The sequence below is a fragment of the Gopherus flavomarginatus genome, chromosome 12, assembly GCF_025201925.1.
Source record: "Gopherus flavomarginatus isolate rGopFla2 chromosome 12, rGopFla2.mat.asm, whole genome shotgun sequence".
Classification (NCBI taxonomy): domain Eukaryota; kingdom Metazoa; phylum Chordata; order Testudines; family Testudinidae; genus Gopherus; species Gopherus flavomarginatus.
In genome coordinates this window covers 30414250-30427127 of record NC_066628.1, presented here as the reverse complement: position 1 = coordinate 30427127, position 12878 = coordinate 30414250, and the positions used below count along the sequence as shown (strand labels likewise).

Sequence of the window (12878 nt, the reverse complement as noted above, 5' to 3'; positions counted from 1 at the left end):
GCTATGTGCAGAGCATGCTGGATGCTGCTGCCAACATAAAGGATGCTATAATGACCTCTCAGCAGCTCCATCTCTCTGCTCACAGCACACCTTGCCGATGGGTTGGCAGGTGGGAAGCAGACCTACCTGGGCCAGTGGGAAGAGCTTGGCCATGGGCAGATGGGCTTATTGTTAGAGGTTTCCTGCAATGTGCTGGGCATGACTGGAAAGGGCGCTCTCTCCTCCCAGGGCGAGGGCGCTGTCACCTTCCCAGCCCTGATACACACTGCAGAATTTTCATCTACTGCTCCCTTCCCCTGGTAGGCGCAACTGTACCTGCTGCACCAGCTCTCAGGACAGCTGTCCCCTTTGATGCCTTAAAGTTTCATGCAACAGATGTTGAGATGAGAGACTTGAGACAGCAGCGGGAGGCAGAACCGCCTTACCAGCTCACTTTACCTGATCCCTTTGGCGTTTGACCTGCCATCGTATTCAACTTCCACTGCAGATCCCAGGGTAACGAACCAACCAGTCAGTGTGATCAAGGGGGTTTCCCGTTCCTTCGCCGAAGGACTTGGAGCAGATGGGAATGACTGGAGCTATGCATGGTACAGGTGGGTGCTCCAACAGCCTGCACTGCTGTGCAGCGCCCCCCGGCACAGCGCCCGCACAGTTCTGCGCTTCAGTCCCGACCTACTGTTTTGCCAAGTGTGTCTCTATCTAGTTATCTGCTGTAGGTACTTCTCCCCCCCCACAGGCCTGGTACTGGTATCAGAGCACCTCACACTCCGTAATGCATTAATCCTCACAATGCCCCCCGAGGCAGGGCAGTGCTATTACCACATGGTGCAGATGGGGAACGTAGAGAGACTAGAGAGACTGCTGGTCATCCTGCCTTCCCCTCACTGCAGTTAAAGATATGGCCCTGCTTGTGCTCTCCATTGCACCCCCTGGAGTGGTGTAAAGAGGAGAACCACCCCATCCGCCGCCCCCACCACACACACACACACACACACACACACACACACACACACACCATGAATGTGCCTTCCCACCCCATCCAGAAAACCAGAACTTTTCATTTCCAAAACATCACAACCATTTCAACCCATTGCTTTCCGACATTTTGTCAAGCCAAAAACATCCTGGAAACGGCCCCTTTTCCGCAAAACACCCTGTTTGAGCACATTGCTGTTTTCCACCAAAAAAGTTTCAGCAAAAAATTTCCAACTTATCTATGGCCCAATCCTGAGAGGTGCTGAGCACCTTCGATTCCCCTGGAGCCCAGGGTGTGCACAGCCAAAGCGGGGGAGGTGTTAAAGAGCACGCCCTATGGGGGCTGGAACTAGGTAGGGAAGAAAGGGACAGGTTAGGCTGCAGAGCTGGGACTCCTTCTGACTCCCAGCTCTGTGCAGAGCGTCCCGAGGGATGTGCTGGCACATTTAAAACTAGATTGGGCAATGCTCCAGAAAACGCGCAGCACTGAATGGCCATGCACTGCCCCATAGAGTGGACTGGAGGGTCTAACAGGATGCTCCCATGTCCATGAGAACAGCAGCATGGCCCGTCTAATGCAAATTCCCGGCTGCTTCCCAGAGCCATGAGCGGGCACGCTCTGACCACCCCAGAGCAGGCTGCGCCAGGCCTTGTGTTCCTATGGCTGGAAACAGTGTGGGGCCAGTGCTGGGGGCTTGCTGTGCCTGCAGATGACTGGAGGCCAAAGGGACTGGGACATGCAGCACCTAGCGATGGATGCTACAGCTGCTTGGCTGTGCTGCTATGCTACCCACACATGACAGAGTACACCCAGAGATGCAACAGTCACTCCTCAACGACACACTCTGTCTGGAGGAGTTACTATCTGCAGGGCCAGGCAGAGCTGGGCAGCGGGAAGCAGAGACCACCAAGCACAGTCTGAACAGGGCCAACCAGCTTTGGGCAAAAGCAGACCCAGCACCTCCCAGGGGCTCCAGGCTGGGCAGGAAGCATGATCCCAAAGCCAGGGCACCAGAGCAGCGACCTAGGAGTCAGGACTCCTGGCTTCTGTTCCTGCCTCTGGCACGGGCAGAAATGGCTTGGTTCCAGCCACAGAGGGAAACAGGTCATGTCAGCACTGCAGGCTGGGGATGGACTTGCTGCATCCAGGGGTCCCCAATCTCAGAATCTAGCAGCCTCTGTCCCCAGCACACGCCCCCCAGTGTCACTGCAAAACCCCCGCAGTCAGCCCATTCCCAGGGGCTGTGCCCAGGGAAGAGGGCAGTCTGCTGCAGTGCCGGCACGGGACTCTCAAGAGCTGGGTTCATTCAACTGGAGAAAAGTTGCCATGGAATCTTCAAAGAGCATAAGTCACCTGGACTGTTTCATCATCAGCACAGAGGGATGAGACACCCCAAGTGAACCACCAGCAGCAGGACTGGGATAATGCTGGAGGTCTCTCAGTCCAGGACCACCCAGCCCAGCCCTGCCAGGGAAAATCCCAGTAGGGGTGAATGCCTCTGGGAGCCGAGAGTGCAGGGGGCGAGATGGGCGAATGTGTTTCACTTTACAAATGCCAGAGTCCCTTGGCAGGAATTTCTCTGGCACTGGTGAGGCTCCAGGGGCCCCTTGCCTGTGCGGGGCTGATGAGACATTGTATGTACGTGCACAGAGGGAGGGATCAGGATCCCAGGAAAGGGGATAATCTGCTGGTAAAATGGGATCAAACCAGAGAGCCCACTGCAAAAACGCAGGCAAGGATTAGGGCAAGCTGAGGTAGGAAGCCCGGCCCTGCTCCTCTCCTGCCTGGCTGGGCTCACCACCCAACTCCTGAACTGGCTGATTCTGCTGGCAGAGCCCAGCAGGCCCAGATCTGCTTGCCCACTGCCTTGGCCCAGCACAACCCCAGCCTAACCACAAGCCAAGGCACCCATCCCCTGGGGAATCAAGCCCGCTGCCCCCTCACCCTCAGGGCACAAGGGGCATGGTCCCGGCCCCTGTGGTGGGAGCCCTGCAATCACAATGCCCCGCCCACTGGATTTATTTAAGATCTCGGTGAAGCTGGGGCTGGCAGAAGGTGCCAGACTGATGGCTCTGGAGACAGGGGGCTCTGCTCATCCCTCAAGCCCCCCATACCCTGCACCCTGTCCTCTGGGGCCAGTGGGGAGCTCAGTCTCTGGGGGTCATTCGATCCTGCTCTGGCTACAAGGTGGGAGGGGAGTGTGGGTTGGGCACTAGGAACCTAGCCGAGACACCACCAGATCCACATACAGCCTGGCCCAGAGTGGCTTTATCTCCTGCCCCCTCCCTTGAGGAAGCCAACCCCTCTTCCCCCCGTCCCTCCGACATCCCTGGTTCCCAGGGGCTCGTCCCGATCTCTCTGATGGGCTCAATGCCACCTCTGGGTGCCAGTGAGAACTCAGTACAAGACAGAGGCCCTGTAATGCCCTGGGCGCCTGTGCTGCCATTCCCAGCAGGAGCGGTGTTACCTCCCTGCAATCGGGGTGAAATTGAGCGGAAGCCCGTCCCCAAGGCTGTCAGTCTTCTGCCCCTCAGACAGGGACAGGGAGCTCCACCTCCACCCTCATCCCCAGCCTGTGGGTCCTGACTGGAGTAGAGCGGAGGGGGTAGAAGTGGAGTGGGGAAGGAGGACGTGGGCAGCCTGCCCAGGAGGGGCGGGCCCCAGGGGGCCCAGCATGGGGAGGTGTTTAGGGATGAGTAAGGCATGATTGCCCAGCACCCTGAGCAGGGGTGCTCTCGGACGCGTGGCATGGCTCTCCTCCCCTCCTACAGCCATGCCCCCCCATTCCCTCAGCTCCTGCAGGCCTCCCCCAGGTGCCAGCTCCAGGATCTTTGTGCTTAGAGACTGGGGACCCATTGCAGCTGGTGAGTTCAGCCAGGCATTGCCCAGGGTCCGTCCCCAAAGTGCAGGGGCTAAGAACCTAATGGCCACATAGAGGGAGAACAGGACTGGGATCCAGAGAGTAGGAGAGAGAACCCAGCCCTCTCCATACCCTCACACTGAGGTCCTGTTTGCAGGAAGAAGGCCTGACTCAAGGCAAGGGAGAGAGGCAGCTGCATGCAAAGGGGCTAATGAAACTTGCTAATGCTGTCTAAAGCACAGCGCTGAGCTGGGGGAGCCAGGCACAAGCAGAGCCCAAGCTGTGCTCCAGGGAACCGCGGCTGCAGGGGAATACAGATGGCTGACGGTTCCAGCGATTTACACCCCTGCTAGAAAGCGCCTAGGTGGAATAGAATTAAACCCAAGCCAGACGCGAGTGAGGGACATGCAGCACAGGAACCCACCACTCCTACCCTCTCTCCAGGGATGCTGGAGGGACGAAAAATACTCAGAGGGAAGTTTTGGCCACCAATCTGCCCTCATCCACTAAGGCCTGGAAGCAGGCCCCATTCTCTTCAGGGAGCTTGGCCTTAAATTCCATACACTTTGTGTAACTAGTAAAATCAGATTTGGCCAAGAGGGCCTGGTCATTTGAGCAGGGCCGTAGCAACAAAGAACGTGGCCCCCTCCGAACATATGTCCGGGGCCCCTTACAATGCAGAAACTGGAATGCAGTATTTATTGTATACAATATACAGGGTTCATATTATGTATACATAGGCCTAGAGTGTACATGTATTCCGTATTTACGCAAAGCGCTTCTTTCGAGCCTTGTTCTCCACAAATTGGTTAATCAATGCGTCATAGTCCAGAGATCTGGCAATCTTGTTTTCGATTGAGAGAACTGCAAGCGCAGAAAGCCTGGCATCTGTCATGGTTGAGTGCAGGATATTCTTGATCAGTTTCATTCTGCTGAAGCTCCTTTCAGCACCAGCGACAGTAACTGGTGTGGTCTGAAGAATTCTGATGCAAATGCAAAGATTTGGATATATCTCCTGAAGGCTGTTCTTGTATATGTACGGTTATCAGTAAAACCGACATGGATTGTGCAATAGCGTCAATAAATGTCACTTACCTAGTTATACCTTACATTTTTTTGGCCACTTTTAGGGGCCCCCTTCCTTGCAGGGCCCCCTCCGGTCGGAGGGTACGGAGGGCGCTCGCTACGCCTCTGCATTTGAGATCTGGAACTGGAGGGAGGTGGAAGAGAAGATTGAGTGACTTCTGCCCCCTATCAGAAGGAGCAGCCTTAGGGGGCTGGGTTCTGGCTGCTCTGTAGCCACTTGCACCACCGACTTCGGCAGCGGGTGAGAGAACAGAAACTCTCCTCTCTTGGATGGAACAAAGTTACGCTTCTCCGCCCTCCTGGGGTGGGAGCAGCCGTTCTAGAAGGGCTAGGAGCACCAGGAGCTGTTTATCCTGAGCCTTCACCATCAGAGCTGATGTCAGACTTGTCAAATCTGAACCCTTAGGTGCCTCCTTCTCCTCAGTCCTTAGCACCCGTGCGTGCCGGCTCTCCTGACTTTGACGGGGCTGGGAAGGGATCCTTTCTCTTCAGAGCAGACTTAGACGAAGATGGTTTGTCCTTATTGTCTGTGGTCATGCCCCTTGCTCTCAAGCCTTCTTCTTCGGCTTAACAGTCCTAGCCTCTGTTCCCAAGCTCACACTCAGAGGGGCGCTGCCCGCTTTGTGAGACTGATGTACAGGGTGGGGGGTACCCAGCCCTGATCTGACTGATGTCTTCTGAGCCTTGGCTCCCCACACGCACAAGTCCTGAGGGAAAAAAGCAGCAAGTGCTGCACTTGGCAGAAACATGAGCCTCACCCAGGCCGTGGAGGCAGCATTGATGTTCATTCCTCACTAAAAAGGAACGAGGGCAGGAAACACTATTTTTGAACAACCTCTGCCTGTCGGAGACTGAGAATGGGTGACAGGAGGGACACTCAATGATGACCTGTTCTGTTCATTCCCTCTGGGCACCTGGCATTGGCCGCTGTTGGAAGACAGGATATTGGGCTAGATGGACCTTTGGTCTGATCCAGTATGGCTGTTCTTATAAACCCCAGGACACAGGGCATAATCCCAGACTTCTTGGAGGGAAAATCCCCAGGTGCGGAATTAAAAGGGGAAAACGCTATCCAACTAGACTAATCATGTGCAGGCCAACAGGCATTGCTTGCAAAACATCCTGGCAGGTGCATGGTGTGCATGCATGTCCCCCATGTGGAGTACACCTAGGGACCAGCACTTGAAGAATTGGCAATTACCCATCGAAGCTGGCAGAGCAACACGGCTGGAAAGCGGGTGTGAGATCAGAGCCTGGCCAGAGCTTGCAAAGCGCTTCGAGCTGATCGGCCCTATGGAAATGGGAAGCGCTAAGTTATGCTGTGCTCCCCCGCCATGAGGGCTGCAGGTGGGAGGAGATGGCAGCCGTCATGGGTGGCCAAGATTCTGAATAGATCTGAACTGTAATCCTCTCTCTGAAGAGCGAGTGGGAGCTAGGAGGCAGGGGACAAGGGGATACGTTAACGGCTGGATCAGCCCTGCCTGACTGAGCGCCTGTTCCTCTTCAGAGCGCAGGATGCAAGTGCTGGCTGGCACGGCGAGGAAACAGCTTTTAATGGACAGGCAAATTGGCAGAAACCGTAGCGAAGAACAGAATTATCCGACACTGAGATAAACACGATATGCTGGGGAAGAGTCAACACAGCTTTTGTAAAGGGAAGTCACGCCTCACCAATCTGTTAGAATTCTTCAAGGGAGTCAGCATGGGGAAGCATGTGGGGAACGAGGACCCAGTGAATATAGTGTACTTGGACTTTTGGAAAGCCTTTGAAAAGGTCCCTCACCAAAGGGTCTTAAGTAAACAGTCATGGGATAAGAGGGAAGGTCCTCTCCTGGATCTAAAAGATAGGAAACAAAGGGTAGGAATAAATGGAAAGTTTTCATAATGGAGAGATGTTAACAGCGGGAACCCCCAAGGATCTGTGCAGGTTCCTGTGCTGTTCGTTAAGGAGCTGGAAAAAGGGAGTGAACAACAGAGTGGCACATGTGCTGGCTGCAAAGAGTTACAAAGGGATCTCACAAAACTGGGTGACTGAGCAACAAAAGTGGGAGGTGAAATTTAACATTGATAGGTGCAAAGTACTGCACATTGGAAAAAATGATTCCAACTAGACCTATATGATGGGGTCTAAAATGACTGTTGCCACTCAAGGAGATCTTGGAATCATTGTGGATCATTCTCTGAAAACTTCAGCTCAGTGTGTATCAGCAGTCACAAAGGCTAGGAACTATGAAGAAAGGCATAGAAAATAAGACAGAAAATATGATGCCACTACATAAATCCATGGTGCACCCACCCCTGGAACACTTTGTCCAATTCTGGTCGCTCCATCTCAAAGAGGATACAGTGGAACTGGACATGGTTCAGAGACCGGCATGATCAAGGGCATGGAATGGCTTCCATACAAGGGGAGAGTGAAAAGATTATTGCTGTAAAGCTTGGAAAAGAGAAGACTAGGAGGGGATATGTTTGAGGTCTATAAAAATCATGACTGGTGTGGAGAAAGTGAATAAGGAAGTTGTATTTACCCCTTCACACAACACAATAACCAGGGGTCACCCAATGAAATAAATAGGCAGCAGGTTTAACACAAACAAGAGGAAATAATTCTTCACACAATGCACAGTCAACCTGTGGAACTCATTGCCAGGGGATATTGTGAAGGCCAAAACCATATAACTGGGTTCAACAAAGAACTGGATAAGTTCATGGTGAATAGGTCTATCAATGGCCATTAGCCAGATGGTCACGGATATAATCCGGTACTCAGGCCAATCCTAAACCTCTGGCTACCAGAAGCTGGGAGGGGAACACAGAGGTGGATCTCTCCAAAATTGCCCTGTTTTGTACACTCCCCCTGAAGCTCCAGTACTGGGCAGTGTCAGAGACCGGACACCTGGCCCCATGGGTCACTGGTCTGACTCAGCATGGCCGTTCTCATGTTCCATTCTAGGACCTCGTTGGAGCTAGGGAGGGGAGGAGCGAGACCAGCATGTAGCCAAGGGGTGGCACAGCACCAGGAGGCAGCCCCTGCCTGCTGCTGGGCACTGGGGCAATGGGCCATTGACTACAACAGCTGCAAAGCCGATTCACCCAAGCAAACATACACACAGCGATGTTTTGCCTCTGCTTCTAACGGGCACTGGAATGTCGTGGAGATGGGAGTGCCGGCAAACGCAGAGATGGCGGCTGAGTGGCACGGGCTTTAACGTCCCACAGAATTAACCTGTATGAAGCCGCCCAGGAACTCGCGTTAGTTGCCGGTTCCCTGTGGGAGCAGCGGAGATGTCTGCAGTGAGCTTGGCTGGGATCCTGCCGGTCACGAACAGTGACAGGCTGCCCTGTGGCGGGCGCTTAGCCTCAGCCTTGCTTCACTAGCGACCCCACTTCAGAGCAGGGTGTGTGGCCAGAGGTGAAACAAGTGTGGCGGGACTCAGTCTTATCCTCAGTGGTCTGTAGAAGAGCCATGCTCCCATAGTGGGTAGGAGCTGGAGCAGCAGCAGGTGAGGAAAGAGGTGCACTCACTGGCAGGGATACGTGGGCACCAGGACCAGATTAGCAGGCCAGGATTGAGGTGTTTATCCCACAAGGTGGGGCAATGCTATTATCCCTATTCCATAAATAGGAAACTGAGGCACAGGGAAGTTAAGGGATTTACCCATGAGTCTGGGGCAGAGCAGGGACTTGAACCCAGGTCTCCCAAGTGCCAGGCTAGGATTCTACCCACTGGGCAAGACTTCCCCTCTTCACAGTCTTCCCCTTCAGATACCCAACCCTGCGCCCCATGTTTGAGCACCATCAGAAAGGACATCGCCTCCCTGAGGTGACTGAACGGGTGAAGGAAGAACAGCCCAAAGCCAGACCCCTCCTAAGGCTAGGACGTCCGCAAAGGCGGATGTGCCACTGGCAGAGGGCCAGCCAAGCAACTGTGTGCCGCGAATCACAAGCAGCACATTATTTGTCATCTCCTTTCAGCCCCAGCTCAGACACCATTCAGCCCCAGCCACTTGCCCGGCCTCCTGAAGCCAGAGAACACAATGTGGGAGCAGCAGCTTTCAAAGCTCTGCATTCCCTTATTGTCTCTCTCCGGCCTAACAACCCCATTCAGGGCCCAGCCAAGGATGGGAACAGGGTCAGGGGCCCTCCTGAGGGGCCTGCAGCCCGCACAAGGCGCAGCGTGGGCGCCGTAGCCAGATGAAGGCTGAGGAACCTTGTTAAACCTGCTGAGTGCTCCAGCAGCAACAGCTGCCTGCGTCGGGCCCTGCTCCCACCAGCTCTCTGGCTTCCCCGGCCCCTGTTTCTCCCACTTTTCTCATGGTCCCGAGCTGTCTGTGGGCAGGCGCACTACCTATGTGCTCAAGCTGATGGATTCACTGTGCCTCTGGAGGTGGGGGTCTCCGGGATGGATAGAGGCAGCCCATTCCCTCGGAGACCCCCCATTCTGCTATGCTCACTCTCTGCCCAGTCCACAGGACGGTCAGTGAGTCCCGAGCCTCCCTCCACAGGATGCAGCAGGATGGGGTCAGAGCTGTCCGGCTCTGGGTATTGCTGCTGTGCAGCCCCTGTGCCACACAAAGCTGTTTGAACAACAGCGATGATCTTTCGTCCAAGTACAGGCCCTTGCAGCCAGTACCTCAAAGCGCTTTGCAAGTCCCCCGGGGCAGGCCAGGGGCACTAACCCTATGCTGCAGGCGGGGCACAGCGAGCAGATGTGATTTGCCCAAGGTCATACAGTAGGTCGCTGGCAGAGAGAGGTTCAGTACCCAGGAATCTGGATGCGCACTTCCCTTCTCTAACTGTTAGCTAGTTCTCTCTCTTTGGGACGGGGCGGGGGGAGGGGCTTCCCTTTATTCTAGCCATACAGGTTGGTCCTCAGAATGAGATGACTCCATATGGTTAGATCTGAGGCCCAGAGGTAAGAGGAGAGCACCCCTCACTGCAGCACAGCACCCCCTTAGCACCATGCCAGAGGTCAGCACTGGGGGGGATATGACAGAGAACATCCTGCATGGCAAGATTAGCAGTCACGTGGAGATATGGGCGGGGGACTCACATCAAGGGCACTGCAACGCCAGCTGGAACCAGCTCCCAAGGCCTTGCCATCACAGGGGCAGAGCCCCCAGAGAAACTAGGCCCTTGGCACGACGCAGACACTGGGCTGGCAGTTCCTGCAAAATCCACCCATGGCAGGGATGCTTTGGGGCCAACCTCAGTGCACGTTTGGGGGCAAACGCTGAGGTGTGGGGGTCTCCCAGTGCGGGTGCCCAGTGTTGGCAGCCAGAGGGTCAGGCCCCTGGCGTGGTCCATACAGCGTCCATGAAGGCTGGTGGAAGCCGAGAAACAACAGCCAGGAAGACAGAGGGAAACTCCACAAATCCCCAGGCTGTCCTGTCCTGCCCTGCCCTAGCAACAGCCATCCGCTTTGCACCAGTTGAGTTCACACCCATTTCAAGCCAGAGGAAACTTTACTGGTGTAAATCACAGCTTCCGTGTGGGCTTCGCTTGCTGCCTGCTGCTGGCCAAATCCCATAGCAAGACCAGGCCGCAGCCAAAACCAGGCCAGCCAGTTCTTTGGTAGGATGTGCTGAGCGAGGGGTCACCTTGGAGAGGGTGGGTGACTGACAGAGTCTGTGGGTTGGATGAAGCAGAGGGACTCCAGGGTGGGAGCGGGAGGTTGGTTCCATACCTGGGCCAGGACAGAAGAGGGAAGCAGGAGAAGGGTTTGCAGGGATGTTTGCAGAGCGAGAAGGTGTGGCAGATCTGAATTCACAGGATCTGTTCTCACTGCCACTCAGAGCTCTTAGCAGGTCTAGGAATCAACCAGTCAAGAAGAGGAAACCATCCCATGTGGTTTAAGAAACACAATCAAACAAGGCAGATAATGAGTAGCAAAACTCAGTGGGCCCAATGTATTGGGGCTGCGTGCAGTTAGCCACGCCTGTGCAAAGCGGAGGTAGCATGCTACCAGAGCAGCGTGGCAGGATCTAGGACTGGTGTGAGAGTTATACACGGGGCTGGGCAACTTCCAGGCAAGCCCTGGGCTGAGATATGCTCCGATAAACCGCTGATCAAATAACGAGCTACCTGTAAAATCCTAGGTCTAGTCACAGATATTTCCCTTCTCAAAAGGGGCAAGAGTCATTAAATTGGTCTCTCCACTCTAGCCCAAACCCCAGCTTGGCTAATTACAGTCTGCCCACCCAACCGCCCTGTACATGACATCTTCCTTCACTTCCTGTTTTAAACTGTGGTGCAGTGTCGCTGTGCATAGTTACAGAGCTGCTGAGTTCCACCCCAGCGGTGGCTGCATTTCAGTGCTAGGTACATGGCTGGCAAAGAGCTCTAAGATGACATGGGATGGCAGGAGGTATATGCAAGACATTCTTGTTATTATGGTGGTTTCCCTTTGCTGCGGACCCAGGCAGCTCCCATCACACAGGATCCCATGCAGGGTGACGACACAGCCTTGGAAAGGGGGATCTCAGTGCCTTGCACCAACTAGTCCGACGCCTCCTCTGCACTGCCCCAAAGCCACACTGGAGGAGCAAGACCAGGGCCAAAAGGCTTACCCCGCGGATGTGCCATACACAAGGACTCCTGCTGCAAATGATGCTCATGCAGGGGTCGTCACTGGCCAGGTGAGAAGGGTCAGCAAGGAGGCACCCAGGTTCCAGCTTAGCCCAGATCCAGCTCAAGCAGGGATTTGGGAGATAGGAAGACCCAAGTTTAATCCTGTCTCTGCAAATGACTTGGCATGTCATAGTCCCACTCTGTGCCTCAGTTTCCCCATCTGTAAAATGGGGATGACCCCGCCCTACCCCAGAGGTGCTGTAAGGAGGGACGCATTAAGGCTCTGCTGGCACCCAGCTTCACAGAACTGGCTGCAGGGAAAGCAGGAGCTCCTGTGAAACAGGGGCAGGCTCCAGGGGGTGCGACTTAGCAGAGGGGCAGGGCTATAACCATGGACAGGCTAGGCCAGTGTGTTGTGACAAAGGAACAGCTCCCTGCTGGGCCTGTCCCTGCCCCACACAGTGAGTTCAGTGTGTCTACGATGCTGCAGCCCCCTGCCAGGCACACGAGCCCCTTCGCAGTAGCTGCATGTGCTGTGTTGACCCAGCTCCGCCCCAACCCAAATGCTGGCTGGGGGCTGCTCAGACACTGCCATGCCAGAGGTCAGACCAGGATGGTCCCCTGTGGTGTTAGAATCTCCGAAAGCCCCTTCTCCCCCAGCTAAAGAAGTTCCACGACATGTCGCAGCAAAACCCCAGGCACAAACACCACGATTGCCAGCTCACCCATACACCCAATGCCCTGGGAAGAGAACCCAGGAGCCCTGGTTTTAGAAAGTGCCCTCTGTCTCCTGGACTACAAGAGGAGCTGCGCTAGCTGGCACCAGCAGTAGGGCTTTTATCCTCTGCAGGCAGCAGCCACTCCCCACAGTTGGTGTGGTGACACACACTGCCCTGACATTGCAATGGCAAAACCATGCCGATCTGTACTGGGAAAAGGCTGGGCCCAGGGCACAGGTCATTCCACTGGCGGGAGGAAAATACCAACAGCACAGAGGCCAATCAGCCATGTTCTCACCCCCAACTCCCCCCACCAAGAGTCACTGAGTAAACAGAGACTATCCCTCAGTTTTAGGGAAACACCCCAGCCTTTGACTGGCTGAGGAGGACCCTGTGCGGGGAGTGGGGGAACATGATAAGAGGGTACCAAATCCATGGTCTCCTCTATCTATCCATGGTTCTTACCTGGCCCCCCTCACCACAGTACTTGAGCATCTCACAGTCTTTGACATATTTATCCTCATCCTACAGGTCTTTTCCATTGTCCCAGTGCTGCACTAACACAGCGGCCACACAGAACTTCATTCCAATTTCCCCATCCCAAGAGCGCAGGTCCTTACTGTGGGAGAATCTCTGTTAGCAGTGCAGGGCCTAGGACACACAGCTG

General features: G+C 54.9%; 1 protein-coding gene across 2 annotated transcripts in view; it reads right to left on the bottom strand.

Moving 5' to 3' along the window:
- The window catches only part of USP43 (ubiquitin specific peptidase 43), a 207326-nt gene that overhangs the window by 145890 nt on the left and 48558 nt on the right, over positions 1-12878 (bottom strand). The gene's annotated exons all lie outside the window — the stretch shown is intronic.